The sequence below is a fragment of the Zalophus californianus genome, chromosome X (assembly GCF_009762305.2).
Source record: "Zalophus californianus isolate mZalCal1 chromosome X, mZalCal1.pri.v2, whole genome shotgun sequence".
In the NCBI taxonomy this organism is placed as follows: domain Eukaryota; kingdom Metazoa; phylum Chordata; class Mammalia; order Carnivora; family Otariidae; genus Zalophus; species Zalophus californianus.
The window spans coordinates 17,508,952-17,523,182 of NC_045612.1; the positions used below are offsets into that span (position 1 = coordinate 17,508,952).

Consider the following 14,231-nt stretch of genomic DNA (forward strand, 5'->3'; position numbering starts at 1 on the left):
AGAAGAACCTGGAAGAGCCCCGGGGCAGGGGCTGGGACTCTCCCACTGGCTCGGTCTTAGGACCCAGATTTTCCTTATCATTGTAAGAACATCCGTTATTGGATTAAGGCCCACCTTAATGCAGTATGAGCCCACCTTAACTTCATTAAATCCACAGAAACCCTAGTTCTAATAAGGGCACATTCATAGGTACTGAAGGGTAAGAATTTGAGCTTATCTTTTTGGGAGAGACATAATTCAACCCACAACACAGCCACCATCGATTCTCAACACACATCCAGAGAGACAATTATAAACCATTAAGTTGGACACGTTACCACTCTGCTCAGAAGTCTACAAAGGTTCTTAATTTTTTTTTTTTTTGAGAGAGAGAGAATGGGGGGAGGGGCAGAGAGAGAGAGAATGGGGGGAGGGGCAGAGAGAGAGGGAGAGAGAGAATCTTAAGCAGGCTCCATGCTCAGCGAGGAGCCCGACACAGGGCTTGATCTCATGACCCCAAGATCATGACCTGAGCCAAAATCGAGTTGGACACTTAAGCAACTGAGCAACCCAGGCACCCCAAACGATCTCGATTTGACTTGCAGTAAAAATTAAAATCTTTATGATAAGATCCTACAGGATTTGCATCGAGAATCCTCCTAATTTTTCTCTTCTTTTTCTTAAATTTCTCCCAATGCCCGTTTATTCAAGTAATGATCGCCGTGCACGTCAACGTGCCTGAAATTGGGCTAAGTGCCAGATGTATTCAGATAGCCAAATGTGATAAATGCAGTGACACAAATATTTACAAAATTAGGATGGGCTCAGGGCACCTGGGTGGCTCAGTTGGTTAAGCGTCTGCCTTTGGCTCAGGTCATGATCCCAGCGTCCTAGGACTGAGCCCTGCATCGTGCTCCCTGCTCAGCGGGGAGCTTGCTTCTCCCTCTCCCTCTGCCCTCCCCCTGCGCCACCCACTTGCTCACTCTCTCTCTCTCATGCTCTCTCTCAAATAAATAAAATCTTTTTAAAAAATTAGGACGGACCCAAATGAAGAAGTGGTCAATCAGATGGGAAAGGGGTTTGAGTCAAGGAAGTCTTAAGCTCCTTGGAAGTTGAACCATCTGAGCTGGATCTGGAAAGATGAGTAGTAGTTCTCCAGGCAGACAAAAGAAATAAAAGCAGAGGGAATAGCATGTGCAAAGGCACAGAAGTATGAAAGAGCATGACAGTTTGGAAAATCCAAAATAATTAAGATTTCCCGGAGCTTAAAGTGCAGGGCAGTGGGTGGGGGGAGCCAGAGGGAGAGTAAGAGCCCACAGAAAAAGGTAATACTTGTCAGTGAAAATGATTTTGGTTTAACAAATTGAAATATCTGAAGATCCAAACAGATGAATTCATACGGTTGCTTTACCTTACAAAATCATTTAGTTTGAGTCAGAAAATATTTATTGATTTATCTGCAACATGTCAGGTAGTGTGCTAAGTACTGGGCACCCAACAATTAGTAAGATCAGTGAACCCCAAGTGCAAGAGACATGAAAAACTACACCAAGGCACGTGATAATCACACTGCTTAAAACCAGTCATAGAGAAAATCTTGAAAGCAGCCAGAAGGAAAAAAAAAGAAAAGACACATTACATACAGATGATAGGAGATTTCTCATCAGAAAAAAGGCAAGCCAGCAGACAGTGGAACATCCTTAAAGTAGTGAAAGAAAAAAAGTCAACTAGACTTCTTCACCTAGTAAATAGATCTTTCGAAACAAAGGCAAAATAAGGAGTTTTTTTCAAATATATGAAAGCTGAGAGCGTTCAGCACCAAAAGACCTGAACTCCAAGAAATGTTAAAGGAAGTCCTTCAGGCCTTGTATAGGATGAAAATCTGGATCTATATAGGAGCACCTGGCTGGCTCAGTCAGAAGAGCATGAGACTCTTGATCTTGGGGTTATAAGTTCGAGCCCCACACTGGGTGTAGAGATTCCTTAAAAATAAAATCTTTTTTTTAAATAAAGATTTTATTTTTTTTATTTGACAGAGAGAGAGAGAACGGGAGCAGGAACACAAGCAGGGGGAGTGGGAGAGGGAGAAGCAGGCTTCCCGCAGAGCAGGGAGCCCGATGCAGGGCTCGATCCCAGGACCCCGGGATCATGACCTGAGTGGAAGGCAGACACTTAATGACTGAGCCACCCAGGCGCCCCCAAAATAAAATCTTTAAAAAAAAATCTGGATCGGGTGCCTGGGTGGCTTAGATGGTTAAGCGTCTGCCTTCGGCTCAGGTCATGATCCCAGGGTCCTGGGATCGGGTCCCGCATCAGGCTCCCTGCTCCTTGGGAGCCTGCTTCTCCCTCTGCCTCTCTCTCTCTCTCTCTCTCTCTCTCTCTCTCTGTCTGTCTCTCATGAATAAATAAATCAAATCTTTAAAAAAAAAAAATCTGGATCTATACTAAGACATGCAGAGCACCGGAAACAGTAAATATGGGGGTAGGTATGAAGACTTTTTTCTTATTCAAAAATGATGAAAAATGATCAACATTTTGTAGGTTTGTAGCATAGGTAAAAGAAAAATATATGACAAAAATAGCACAAATGTTGGGAGGGACTAAATGGAAGCATAGTATTGCAAGGTTCTTGTACTATATGAGCGTTACAGAGTACTTGTAGGTAGCATCAAATAAGTAAAGTGTGTATACAAATAGTTCTCACGTTGCTTGGTTCCAGTATGCACAAATATCAGTTACCACAGTCTAGTTAAGTAACACCAGTCTCTCAACAACACAGTTCCATTTTAGTTACCACAGTGTATTTAATGGTGAGTAATTGCACAAAGTACAGACTTGGCTGCTTGCTTTTCAGTCCACAAAAAACGGTGTAATTGATAGATGTGCATCACGATCACTGACCAATCACATCACTTCTTTCAAAGCATGTTGGCCACTGGTCACTACACAGGGTTACTCAGCTCCTGCACAGACTGCAAAGTGTGCTGTCGTGCTGACTCCATGAATCCCTGTGATAAAATCCAAGTGACATTTTATAAGAAAAAGAGAGAATTGACTAACAATTCTTCCGCAGGTGGACATTCAGTTGTCCAAGTACCATCGACTAGATGTTATGTTATACAACTTGATTTAAAATTTACCAAATAGCAAAACCTAATTTTGTACTTTCTTCATATATTCTATTTTTTTGCCTTTCTGTGCCGATTTCCAAATAATGTCTTTAAAAAAAAACCCGATTTTATTTATTAATTTGAGAGAGATAGAGCACGAACAGTGGGAGGGGCAGCAGGAGCGGGAGAGGGAGAAGCAGGCTTCCTGCAGAGCAGGGAGCCTAGTGTGGGGCTCGATCCCAGCACCCCGGGATCATGACCTGAGCTGAAGGCAGACGCTTAACTGACTGAGCCACCCAGGTGCCCCTAAATAATTTCTTTTTTAAGTTGGGATATTATTGACGTATAACATTATATTAGTTTCAGGTGTACAGCACACTGCTCTGGTGTTTGTGTATATTGTGATATGATCACCACAATAAGTCTAGTTAACATCTGTCATTACCACACAGTGACAAATTTTTTTCCTTGTGATCAGAACTTTCAGTTCTCTTTCTTTTTTTTTAAAAAAGATTTTATTTATTTATTTGAGAGAGAGCACATGAGAAGGGGGAGAAGGAGAAGGGAGGGAGAAGCAGACTCCCTGCCAGAGTCCGATGCGGGACTCGATCCAGGGACTCCAAGATCATGACCTGAGTCGAAGGCAGTCGCTTAACCAACTGAGCCACCCAGGCACCCAGAACTTTCAGTTCTCTTATAAATAATTTTTTCTGGAATGTCTTCCAATTCACTAACTGTCTCATTAATTGGATCTAATCTGTTAATCTCTTCAATTGAGTTCTTAATTTTGATCATGATTTTTTTTTTTACTCCTAGAAGTTTGATGAAATAATTTTTCAAATATCTTTAAAATTCTTTAGAAATCCTTGTTCCCCCCATTTTTATTTATATAAACATAGTGAACATAGTTCTTTATATTCTGTGTTTAATAATTCCAGTATCTAGGGGCACCTGGCTGGCTCAGTCAATAGAGTGTGTGACTCTTGATCTCAGAACTATGGGTTCAAGCCCCACGTTGGGCATGGAGCCTACTTAAATACATACATACATACATATATCCGTATATACATAAATAAATACATACATAAATAATAATTCCAGCGTTTAAATTATTTAAGGATATGGCTCTGCTGTCTGCTACTTTTGCCAGTTCTCCCTTATGGTAATTCAATTCTTCGGCTATTAACTTTTTTGTAAGCTGCTCACTTTCCTTATAAAATAATCTGAATACATTCTTGAGATCTAGGATAAAGGTGACTCTCCTCAGCAAAGGATCTATGCTTGCTTTTGCTAAGTGTCTGGAAACATTCACTTTATGGCCAGGATCACTTTAAATTTATGGCTAGACATTTCTTGAGTCCCCTAGGCAGTGTGAATTAGGGCTGCATGATGACAGCTTCTGGGCCAATTTTTTCCTCTGTGTCCTGCTTGGCACCACCAAGGCAATATCCCTTTGTAGTTCCCTGGGGGAGAGCAAGTTAAGTTCTCCTTCATGAGGGCTTAGTCCATTTGGACACCAATTTAATGGGAAGAGGACTTCTATTAGACTTTCCACCTTTAATTGGTTTCTGGGTTTGTGTCTTTTACCCCTATGTTTTGGGTGGCTTTTGCAAAATTGAAATCCTCAAACTCCCCAAATACCACAGTTGTCTTTAGGACAAAGCTGAGTTTATTACTTCACTTCTCTGCGTTCTCATAGTCTCTTAGGTTTTATCATGATAATTCCTTAACTTGCAGATCTTTGAGGCTTTTAAGTAGATGTTTTCTCATCTATTATTTTAAAGATTCTTTTGATTGGGGCGCCTGGGTGGCTCAGTCGGGTTAAGCGTCTGCCTTTGGCTCAGGTCATGATCCCGGGGTCCTGGGATAGAGTCCCGCATCGGGCTCCCTGCTCGGCGGGGAGTCTGCTTCTCCCTCTACCCCTCCCCTCTGCTCATGCTCTCTCACTCTCTGTCAAACAAATAAACAGATTTTATTTATTTATTTGAGAGAAAGGGAGTGGGGAGGGGCAGAGGGAGAGGGAGAAAGAATCTGAAGCAGACTCCACACTAAGCTCGGAACCCCATGTGGGGCTTGGCCCACAACCATGAGGTCATGATCTGAGCCAAAACCAAGAGGTGGACACTTAACCAACCGAGCTACCCCGGCGCCCCAGTGGTCTTATCTATTAACCAGTACTTTTTGTTGTCTTCAGCAGTGATGACATGCTAGAAACGGAAAGCCTATACTACTTCTTTGGTCCACTTCAACATAGCTTCTGGATCCATCCACTAAAACTCCTTTTACAGAGGTCAGAAAAGATCACTAAGCTGCCATATCAATTTGACATACTTTTCATTCCTATCTAATTCAACCTCTCCACAGTTTCTGACACACCTGATTATTCCTTCCCTCTTGGAACCAGCTTCTGGCTTTCACAACACCTCACTTTCCAATATGACTCCTAAATGACTGTTCCTCAAGGCTCAGATCTGGTTCTTTTCATTTCTACATGTCCTCTGCCACCATTCTGCCTTAAGCTCCTAAAATCTCTCTCTTATATTACTTCAGTAGACTCCTCATTGGATGTCCTGTGCTCGTCCTTCTCTCCAACCGATCCATTCTCCCCACAGCAACCGGAGTGACCTTTTACAAATGAAAATTGAGGAGTGCCTGGCTTGTTCAGGTGGTAGAGCATGCAACTCTTGGTGTCAGGGTTCGAGCCCCATGTTGGGTGTAGAGATTACTTAAAAATAAAAGGGGCTCCTGGGTGGCTCAGTCGGTTAAGCGTCTGCCTTCGGCTCAGGTCATGATCCCGGGGTCCTGGGATCGAGCCCCGCATCGGGCTCCCTGCTCGGCGGGGAAGCCTGCTTCTCCCTCTCCCGCTCCCCCTGCTTGTGTTCCCTCTCTTGCTGTGTCTCTCTCTGTCAAATAAATAAATAAAAATCTTTTAAAAAGTAAAAAAAAAAAACAAAACTAAAAAAAAAGAGAATATTAAATTGTGTCATTTTGCCCGGGTCAAACCCTACAAAATACTGCTTTTGACCTTTAGATAAATTCCAAATTATTTAACACTACCCACCAAACTTTGTATGATCTAATTCCTGCCTATATATCCATAATTATCCCCTCATATAATTTTCTAGACAAATAGACTTTTTTCAGTTCCTCAAACAGGTCAAATTTTTTCCCACCTCAGATCCTTTTTTTTTTTTAACAATTTTTTTTTTTTTTTAAGTAGGCTCCACACCCAACATGGGGCTAGAACTCACGGCCCTGAGATGGAGCTTTACCAACTGAGCCAGCCAAGTGTCCCCCCACCTCAGACCCTTAATACTTGCTGTTCCCTCTTCCTGGAATATTGTCTCCATGCTTTTTGCATGGCTAACTTCTATTCATAATTCACATCTCGCTTTAACTCTTACTTCTCAGAGACTTTCCCTGACCACCTAATCCAGTGGCATCCTGACCTTTTCCTTCAGAAAATGTATCATAATTGGTGATTAAATATTTATTGTCAGTTTATTTATTTAAGGTCTATTCCCTCAATTACCTTTAAATGTCAGGGAGGTAGGGGTGCCTGGCGAGCTCAGTCGGTAGAACATGCAACTCTTGATCTTGCGCTCACGAGTTTAAGTACCACAGTGGGCATAGAGCTTACTTAAAAAAGGTCAGGAAGGTAGAGGTCCTGTTTGGTGTCTTCCCACTCTATGCCCAGGACTTAGCACTGTTTTTGGCACATAGTAGGAGTTCAAGAAGCAGTCCTACATGAAAAGTACAATTATAATGAGAAATTCCATGTTGTGCACAGAATTAGAACAAAGACGTATGAGTCACATGAAAATAATACTCAGAGTTCAGGTTAAAATAATACACCTCTGTGAATAAACCTGTAATGCTTAAAGCGATATAGCCTAGGTTACTTGCCCTTTTCCTCAATAACTCAATATATGGCTTTCTATGATTGTTATCTGCACTTTGGTTTAAGCATATAAATAATCATCTACAAATAGCATTAGTTGTCATGTTGGCTTGGAGTTTCATTATTTGGAACTCTGAAAACATTCTCCTACAGATCCAACATGATACACAGTGGATAGGTTCCTTTGTTTAGTTCATAATGTTTAAACCATAATTCATTTATGCATTTAAAAATATTAATTGAGGGTCACCTGGGTGGCTCAGTCGGTTAAGCGTCCGCCTTCGACTCAGGTCATGATCCCGGAGGCCGGGGATCAAGCCCTGCATCGGGCTCCCTGCTCAGTGGGAAGTCTGTTTCTCCCTCTGACCCTTCTCCCTCTCATACTCTCTCACTCTCTCAAATAAATTTTAAAAATCTTTTTAAAAAATGCACTTCCTGGGGCACCTGGGAGGCTCAGTGGGTTAAACATCTGACTCTTGGTTTCAGCTCAGGTCATGATCTCCTGGTCATGAGATCGGGCCCCACCTCAGGCTCTGCAATCAGTGCAGAGTCAGTCCCTCTCCCTCTGCTTCTCACCCCAGCTCATGTTCTCTCTCTCTCTCTCTTTATCTAATAAAATCTTTAAAAAAATCCCACACTTCCTGAGGCACCTGGATGGCTCAGTAGATTAGGCATCAACTCTTGGTTTCAACTCAGGTAGTAATGTTGGGATCGTGGGATCAAGCCCCAAGTCAGGCTCCATGCTCAGCAGGGAGTTGGCTTGAGGATTTCTCTCACTCTCCCTCTGCCACTCCCCTCCTCTCTTTCTAAAATAAATAAATGACTCTTTAAAAACAAAACAAAACAAAACAAAACAAAACAAAACAAAACAAAACAGCACACTTCTTTCCCTACAGCAGTAGGACAGGCAGAGAACTACTCAGGCTTTAAGTCACTGACAAGCTCTCACAGCCCAGGACACGGCCTCCAAGAAGGCTGTAGCTAGAAAGGGTAAGAAGCCAAAAGCAGTGATGGAAATTCCAGGAAGAATGAAATGTGCCAAGAAGGAAAACACACTTCTTGCTGATGATTTGAACTGCTGTGGACAAGCAGTCCCCACCGTTCAATTGCTACTTGGCTGTCATTTCTTTCTACAATTGTGACTGTTTCTGACCCATGATCTGTTTCTTATTTGGCATTTTTTAGTTGTATAACTTTCCCCTTATTACTCTATCCCCCCAGACAAATACTTAATTTGGGGACCTTTTCTGATAAACTGAATTGTCAGTAACATAAGGAAATGGCAGAAAAAGATGGCTTCATGGCCTTACCTGTACCGTGAAATTTTATATTAAAAGAATTCAGATAGCCAATAGACAATTCTGGCTCCCTCACATTCTACCTTAATAACTGGGAGAAAGGCAGAACCTCGCTTGGGAAAAAAAGAAAAGATAAAAACCTGGTACAGGGTTAAAAACAGCATCCCTAGTACCATAGTAATGATTTGACCAGGAGGGACAATCAGTCATTAACATGGAATATACACCATAGATTTAAGGCAAGCAGGATGGGAGGGACCACAAAAATATCTCCTCTCTAAAGCCACCGGTTCAAGCAGCTGAGATGATTATAACCAGGTTAAGGGATAAGCATATGGGAGTGCCTGGCTGGTTCAGTGGGTAGAACATGTAACTCCTAATCTCAGGGTCATGAGTTCAAGCCCCATGTTGGGTGGTGGAGCCTACTTAAAATATATGTGTGTATATATATGAACTCAGCCTGTCTGTAGTAACTTCCAGCTTATGAGAAGTTTTTATTCCTTCTTATGAGAAAGGGTCGCCTTATTTTGAGGAGTTTATAAAATATCACCTAAAAAAAGCAAAGGGTTTTAGGCAACAAATGATAATATTTTTTGGTAAATGAAGTATTCACTGTACCTTCAAATTACTTCTCAGGCTCAGGCTCTGACTATCACAGGGAATATTTGAGGAAATTTGTCAAATTTAACATAATTTATTTAAATTCCAAATTTCATAGAATACAGCCTCAAGTTTGGAAAGTGTTGTCATCTTAACAATGTTAAGTCTTGCAATTCATAAACATGGGAAACCTTTCCACTTGTTTGGGTCTTTAATTTCTTTCAACAATATCTTGTAGGGGCACCTGGCTGGCTCGGTCAGAAGAGCATGCAACACTTGATCTCAGGGGTCAGGATTCCGAGTCCCACACTGGGTGTAGAAATTACTTAAAAATAAATAAATAAGGGCGCCTGGGTGGCTCAGTTGGTTAAGCAACTGCCTTCGGCTCAGGTCATGATCCTGGAGTCCCAGGATCGAGTCCCACATCGGGCTCCCTGCTCGGCGGGGAGTCTGCTTCTCCCTCTGACCCTCTTCCCTCTCATGCTATCTCTCATTCTCTCTCTCAAATAAATAAATAATCTTTAAAAAATAAATAAATAAATAAATAAACTTAAAAAAATAAAGCAATCCTTGCTTTACAAAAACCCTAATATTTTGTAGTTTTCAGTGCTCCTTTTGTGTTAAATTTATTCCTAAGTGTTTTATTCTTTTTGATGCTATTATAAATAAGATTATTTTCTTTATTTCATTTCTGGAGTGTTCATTGCTAGTGTATAGAAATACAAGTGGTTTTTGTATATTGATCTTGTATCCTGCTACCTTGCTATATTGGTTTACTGGCTCTGAGAGGGTTTGTGTGTGTGTGTGTGTGATTTTTAAGGAATTTGCTATACACAAGATAAATTCATAATGTAAAAATTCCCCAAAATAAATCTTTAGGCCTGGATGGTTTCACTGGAGAATTCTACCGAATGTTTAAAGATTTAATTCCAGGGGTGCCTGGGTGGCTCAGTCGGTTAAGCATCTACCTTCAGCTCAGGTCATGATCCCAGGGTCCTGGGATTGAGCCCCACATCGAGCCCCACATCAGGCTCCCTGCTCCGTGGGAAGCCTGCTTCTCCCTCTCCCACTCCCCCTGCTTGTGTTCCCTCTCTTGCTGTGTCTCTCTCTGTCAAATAAATAAAATCTTAAAAAAAATAAAGATTTAATTCCAATTTTGCTGAAGCAAAACTAGAAAATAGAAGGGGTGGGAAAACTTCTCAATTCATTTTATGAAATTAGTATTACCTCTGATACTACTCCAACAGAGAGGGAAAGGAGCATATCATGACTGCCAGTTGGGATAAGTCCAAGTTCTCCATGTGGGCTCCACAGATACCTCATCGGGAGAGGGAGAGAGAGGGGGGAAGCTTATTATGGGTCTGCAGATCAAAGTCCTGGCTCCTGATTTGGCTTTTTCTGACACCACTCTGGTGGGGCTGTTGTAGTACATTGTTACTCCCTTCTCAGTGTGGAATTCTAAGCTATCCACTCAGCATTTGCTGCTATGGCTGGGGGTGGGACCACAGTTTTTTCTACGATGTTTGGCTAAAGTAGAGCAGTTAATACAACAGGTTTTCTTTCTTGCTAGGCTGCCCCTTTCCTGGTCTTTTGGCTAAAGAGTGCAGGTTTTTACCGGGTTTTTTTTTGTGTGTGTCTGTTCCTGTTAGCATTTCTGGGTTGCCAACTTCTCCATCGCCATGTCTGAGCTATAAGAGGCAAAAAGAAACCCCAGAGAACTCAACACCATGTTGTTCCTTGGGTCGCAAGATCACTAGCCAGGAAGGTGTGTCTGCTTTTATTCAACTTTCTGAGTCTTCTCATGTCTGTTTTTATACGTAATGTACAGGATTTTCAATTGTACCTAAAGGGAGAAATAGGAAAAAATGTCTATGCCATATTCCTGAGAGAGGAAGTATTTTTGATAAATTTTTAAAAAAGATTTATTTATTTATTTGAGCGAGAGAGTAGGGGGTGGAGCGAGGACCAGAGGGAGAGGGAGAGGGAGAATCTCAAGCAGACACTCCACTGAGGACCGAGACCGATGCAGGGCTCGATTTCACGACACTGAGATCATGCCTGAGCCGAAATCAAGAGTCAGATGCCCAACCAACTGAGCCACCCAGGTGCCCTGATAAACTTTTTTTTTTTAACAGAAACAAAGCATTTTAGGTCTCAAAGTTTCTTATATTTTAATTTATAGTGTACTAAATTAATATTCACTTTACTGTATTTTTTATTTCTCTATACATTTATAAACAACAGTAAAAAGAGTCCGGATATTTTGATAAGAAATTTTAAGAGCACAGAACAATTGTTACTTTCTCATTAATGATTAGGATCTCTTTGCACAATTCATCTTGCCTGGTCATTTTTATAGTGCAGCCCTACGACACAAAGAGAGAATTGCTATACTATAAACCCTAAAAAAAAAAGCAGTAAAATACCACTACAAAGAGTTATAATTACTAAGTCAACAAAGGAGATGAGAAGTAATAATTAAAAATACGTGGTTAATCCAAAGGAAGGCAGAAAAAGGAACAAAGAAGAGATGGGGCAACTCAATGATAAATAGCAAAAGGGTAGACTTAAAGTCAAGCAAATCAGTAACTACATTAAAGAGAGATGGTTAATATCCCCCCCCCCCCGGTTTAAAGGCAGCAATTGTCAGGGGTGCGTGGCTGGCTCAGTCCATGGAGCATGTGATTCCTGATCTCCTGATCACATTGGGGGTAGTGATTACTTGGGAATAAAATCTTTTAAAAAAAGGCAATGTGGATAATGAGACAGGATAGTTAATGCCACTTTTAAGAAACTTTAAATATAAAGACGAATAGGTTAAAACTAAATGAATAAAGATACTGTGCTAACACTAATCAAAAGAAAGCTGAAGTAGTTCTATTAATATCAGGCAAAGTAGATTTTGGAATAAAAACTATTATCAGGAATCAAGAGTATCACTTCATAATGCTAAAGGGGTCAATTCTTCAAGATAACATAAAGCCTAAATATTTATATGCTTAATAACAGAGCTTCAAATTACATGAAGTTAAAAACTGCTAGTAATGCAAAGAGAAATAGACAAACCCACAATTACAGTTGGAGCCCTGAATACCCCTCTCTCAATAAATAAGACAAGTAGACAGAAAATCATTAAGGATATAGAAGACCTGAACAACATTATCAGCTAATTTGACCTTATTGATAGTTATAGAATACTCCACCATCAGCAGCAGAATGGATATTCTTTTTAAGTACACACATTAAGCAAGATAGAACATATTCTGAGCCATAAAATAAGTCTTAATGCAGTTAAAAGGATTCAAAGTATGTTCTCTGATCACAATGGAACTAAATGAGAAATCAATAGCAGAACGACATCTGGGAAATTCTCCAATATTTAGAAACTAAATAATACACTTTTAAATGACACACGGGTCAAAACAGATTCAAAGGTTTTTAAAAGAACTTTGAACTGGGGGCATTTGACTGGCTCAGTGCATAGAGCACCCAGCTCTTTATCTTGGGGTAGTAGGTTTGAGCCCCACATTGGATGTACGGATTACTAAAAAAAAAAAAAAACTTAAAAAAACACTTTGAACTGAATCAAAATGAAAACACAACATATCAAAATTTATGATAGGCAGCTAAAGCAGCACTTAGAGGAAAATTTAGAGCACTAAATGTCTATGTTAGAAAAGAAGCAATTTCTAAGTACTTGAATCAATTACTTCAACTTCCAACATAAAAAATCTAGAAAAAGATCAAATAAAACACCTAGTAAGCCATCCCCCAAAAAGAATAAAAAAGATCGGGGCACCTGGGTGGCTCAGTCGTTAAGTGTCTGCCTTCAGCTCAGGTCATGATCCCAGGGTCCTGGGATCGAGCCCCGCATTGGGCTCCCTGCTCCGCGGGAAGCCTGCTTCTCCCTCTCCCACTCCCCCTGCTTCTGTTCCCTCTCTTGCTGTGTCTCTCTCTGTCAAATAAGTAAATAAAATCTTTAAAAAAAAGAATAATAAAGATCAAAGTAGGAATTGGTAAAATATAAAAATACAAAAGAAAATCAGGGACACCTGGCTGGCTCAATTGGTAGAGCATGTGACTCTTGATCTTGGGGTCATGAGTTCGAGCCCTGCCTCAGGTATAGAGATTACTTAAATAAATAAACAAAAAAATAAATTAATTAAAATAGAGAAAACCAATGAAGTCAAAAGTTAGCTCTTTGAAAAGATAAATAATATTGATAAGCCTCTAGCCAGATTGATCACAAAAAAGAAGAAAAAAAAAAGAGAGAAGACACAAATTACTAATATGAAACGAGAGAGATGACATCACTACAATGTCTACAGATATTAAAAAGGCAGAATGTTATGAATAACTTTACGTCTACAAATTCAATGACTTAGGGGGCACCTGGCTGGCTCAGTTGCTGGAGCTTGAAACTCTTGATCTCAGGGTTGTGAGTTTGAGCCCCACGTTGGCTGTAGAGGTTACTTCAAAAAATATTTTAAAAAAGAAAGACTCAGGGACGCCTGTTTGGCTCAGCTGGTTAAGCGTCTGCCTTCGGCTCGGGTCATGATCCCAGGGTCCTGGGATCGAGTCCCACATCAGGCTCCTTGCTCAGCGGGGAACCTGCTTCTCCCTTTCCCTCTGCTGCTCCCCCTGCTTGTGCTCTCTCTCTCTGACAAATAAATAAATAAAATCTTTAAAAAAAAAAAGAAAAAAAGAAAGACTCACTACTGTTTAGGTATCAGTTAACTACAAATCAATCTACAGGTTCAACACAATCTTAATCCAAATCCCAGAAAATTTTTTGTGGAAATCAATAAGCTGACTCTAAAATTCATATGGAAATTCAAGAGACAGACTAGAAAAAGCACCTTTCAAAAAAAGGGCAATGTTGGAGGGCTAACATTACTTGATTTCAAGACATTTTGTGAAGCTATGGTAGGGGAGCTTGGGTGGCTCAATCATTTGAGCATCTGACTCTTGGTTTTGGCTCAGGTCATGATCTCGGGGTCATGAGATTGAGCCCCTCATCATGCTCCCCGCTCAGAGGGGAATCTGCTTCCCCCCCCTCTCCCTCTGCCCCTCCTCACTGTGGGCATGTGCTTCCTCTTTCTCTCTCTCTGACAAATAAATAAATAAAATCTTTTTTTAAAAAGCTACGGTAGGGGTGCCTGGGTGGCTCAGTCGTTAAGTGTCTGCCTTCAGCTCAGGTCATGATCCCAAGATCCTGGGATTGAGCCCCGCATCGGGCTCCCTGCTCGGCGGGAGGCCTGCTTCTCCCTCTCCCACTCCCTCTGCTTGTGTTCCCTCTCTCGCTGTGTCTCTCTCTGTCAAATAAATAAATAAAATCTTAAA

The 14,231-nt window shown here is 40.9% G+C and overlaps 1 non-coding gene across 1 annotated transcript; it reads left to right on the forward strand.

Annotated features, from left to right (window-relative positions):
• The first annotated feature begins 8,630 nt into the window (after nt 1-8,630).
• Nucleotides 8,631-8,703, forward strand: TRNAR-CCU. The gene has a single exon. It is a non-coding gene; the product is annotated as a tRNA-Arg (tRNA).
• The last annotated feature ends 5,528 nt before the right edge of the window (nt 8,704-14,231 follow it).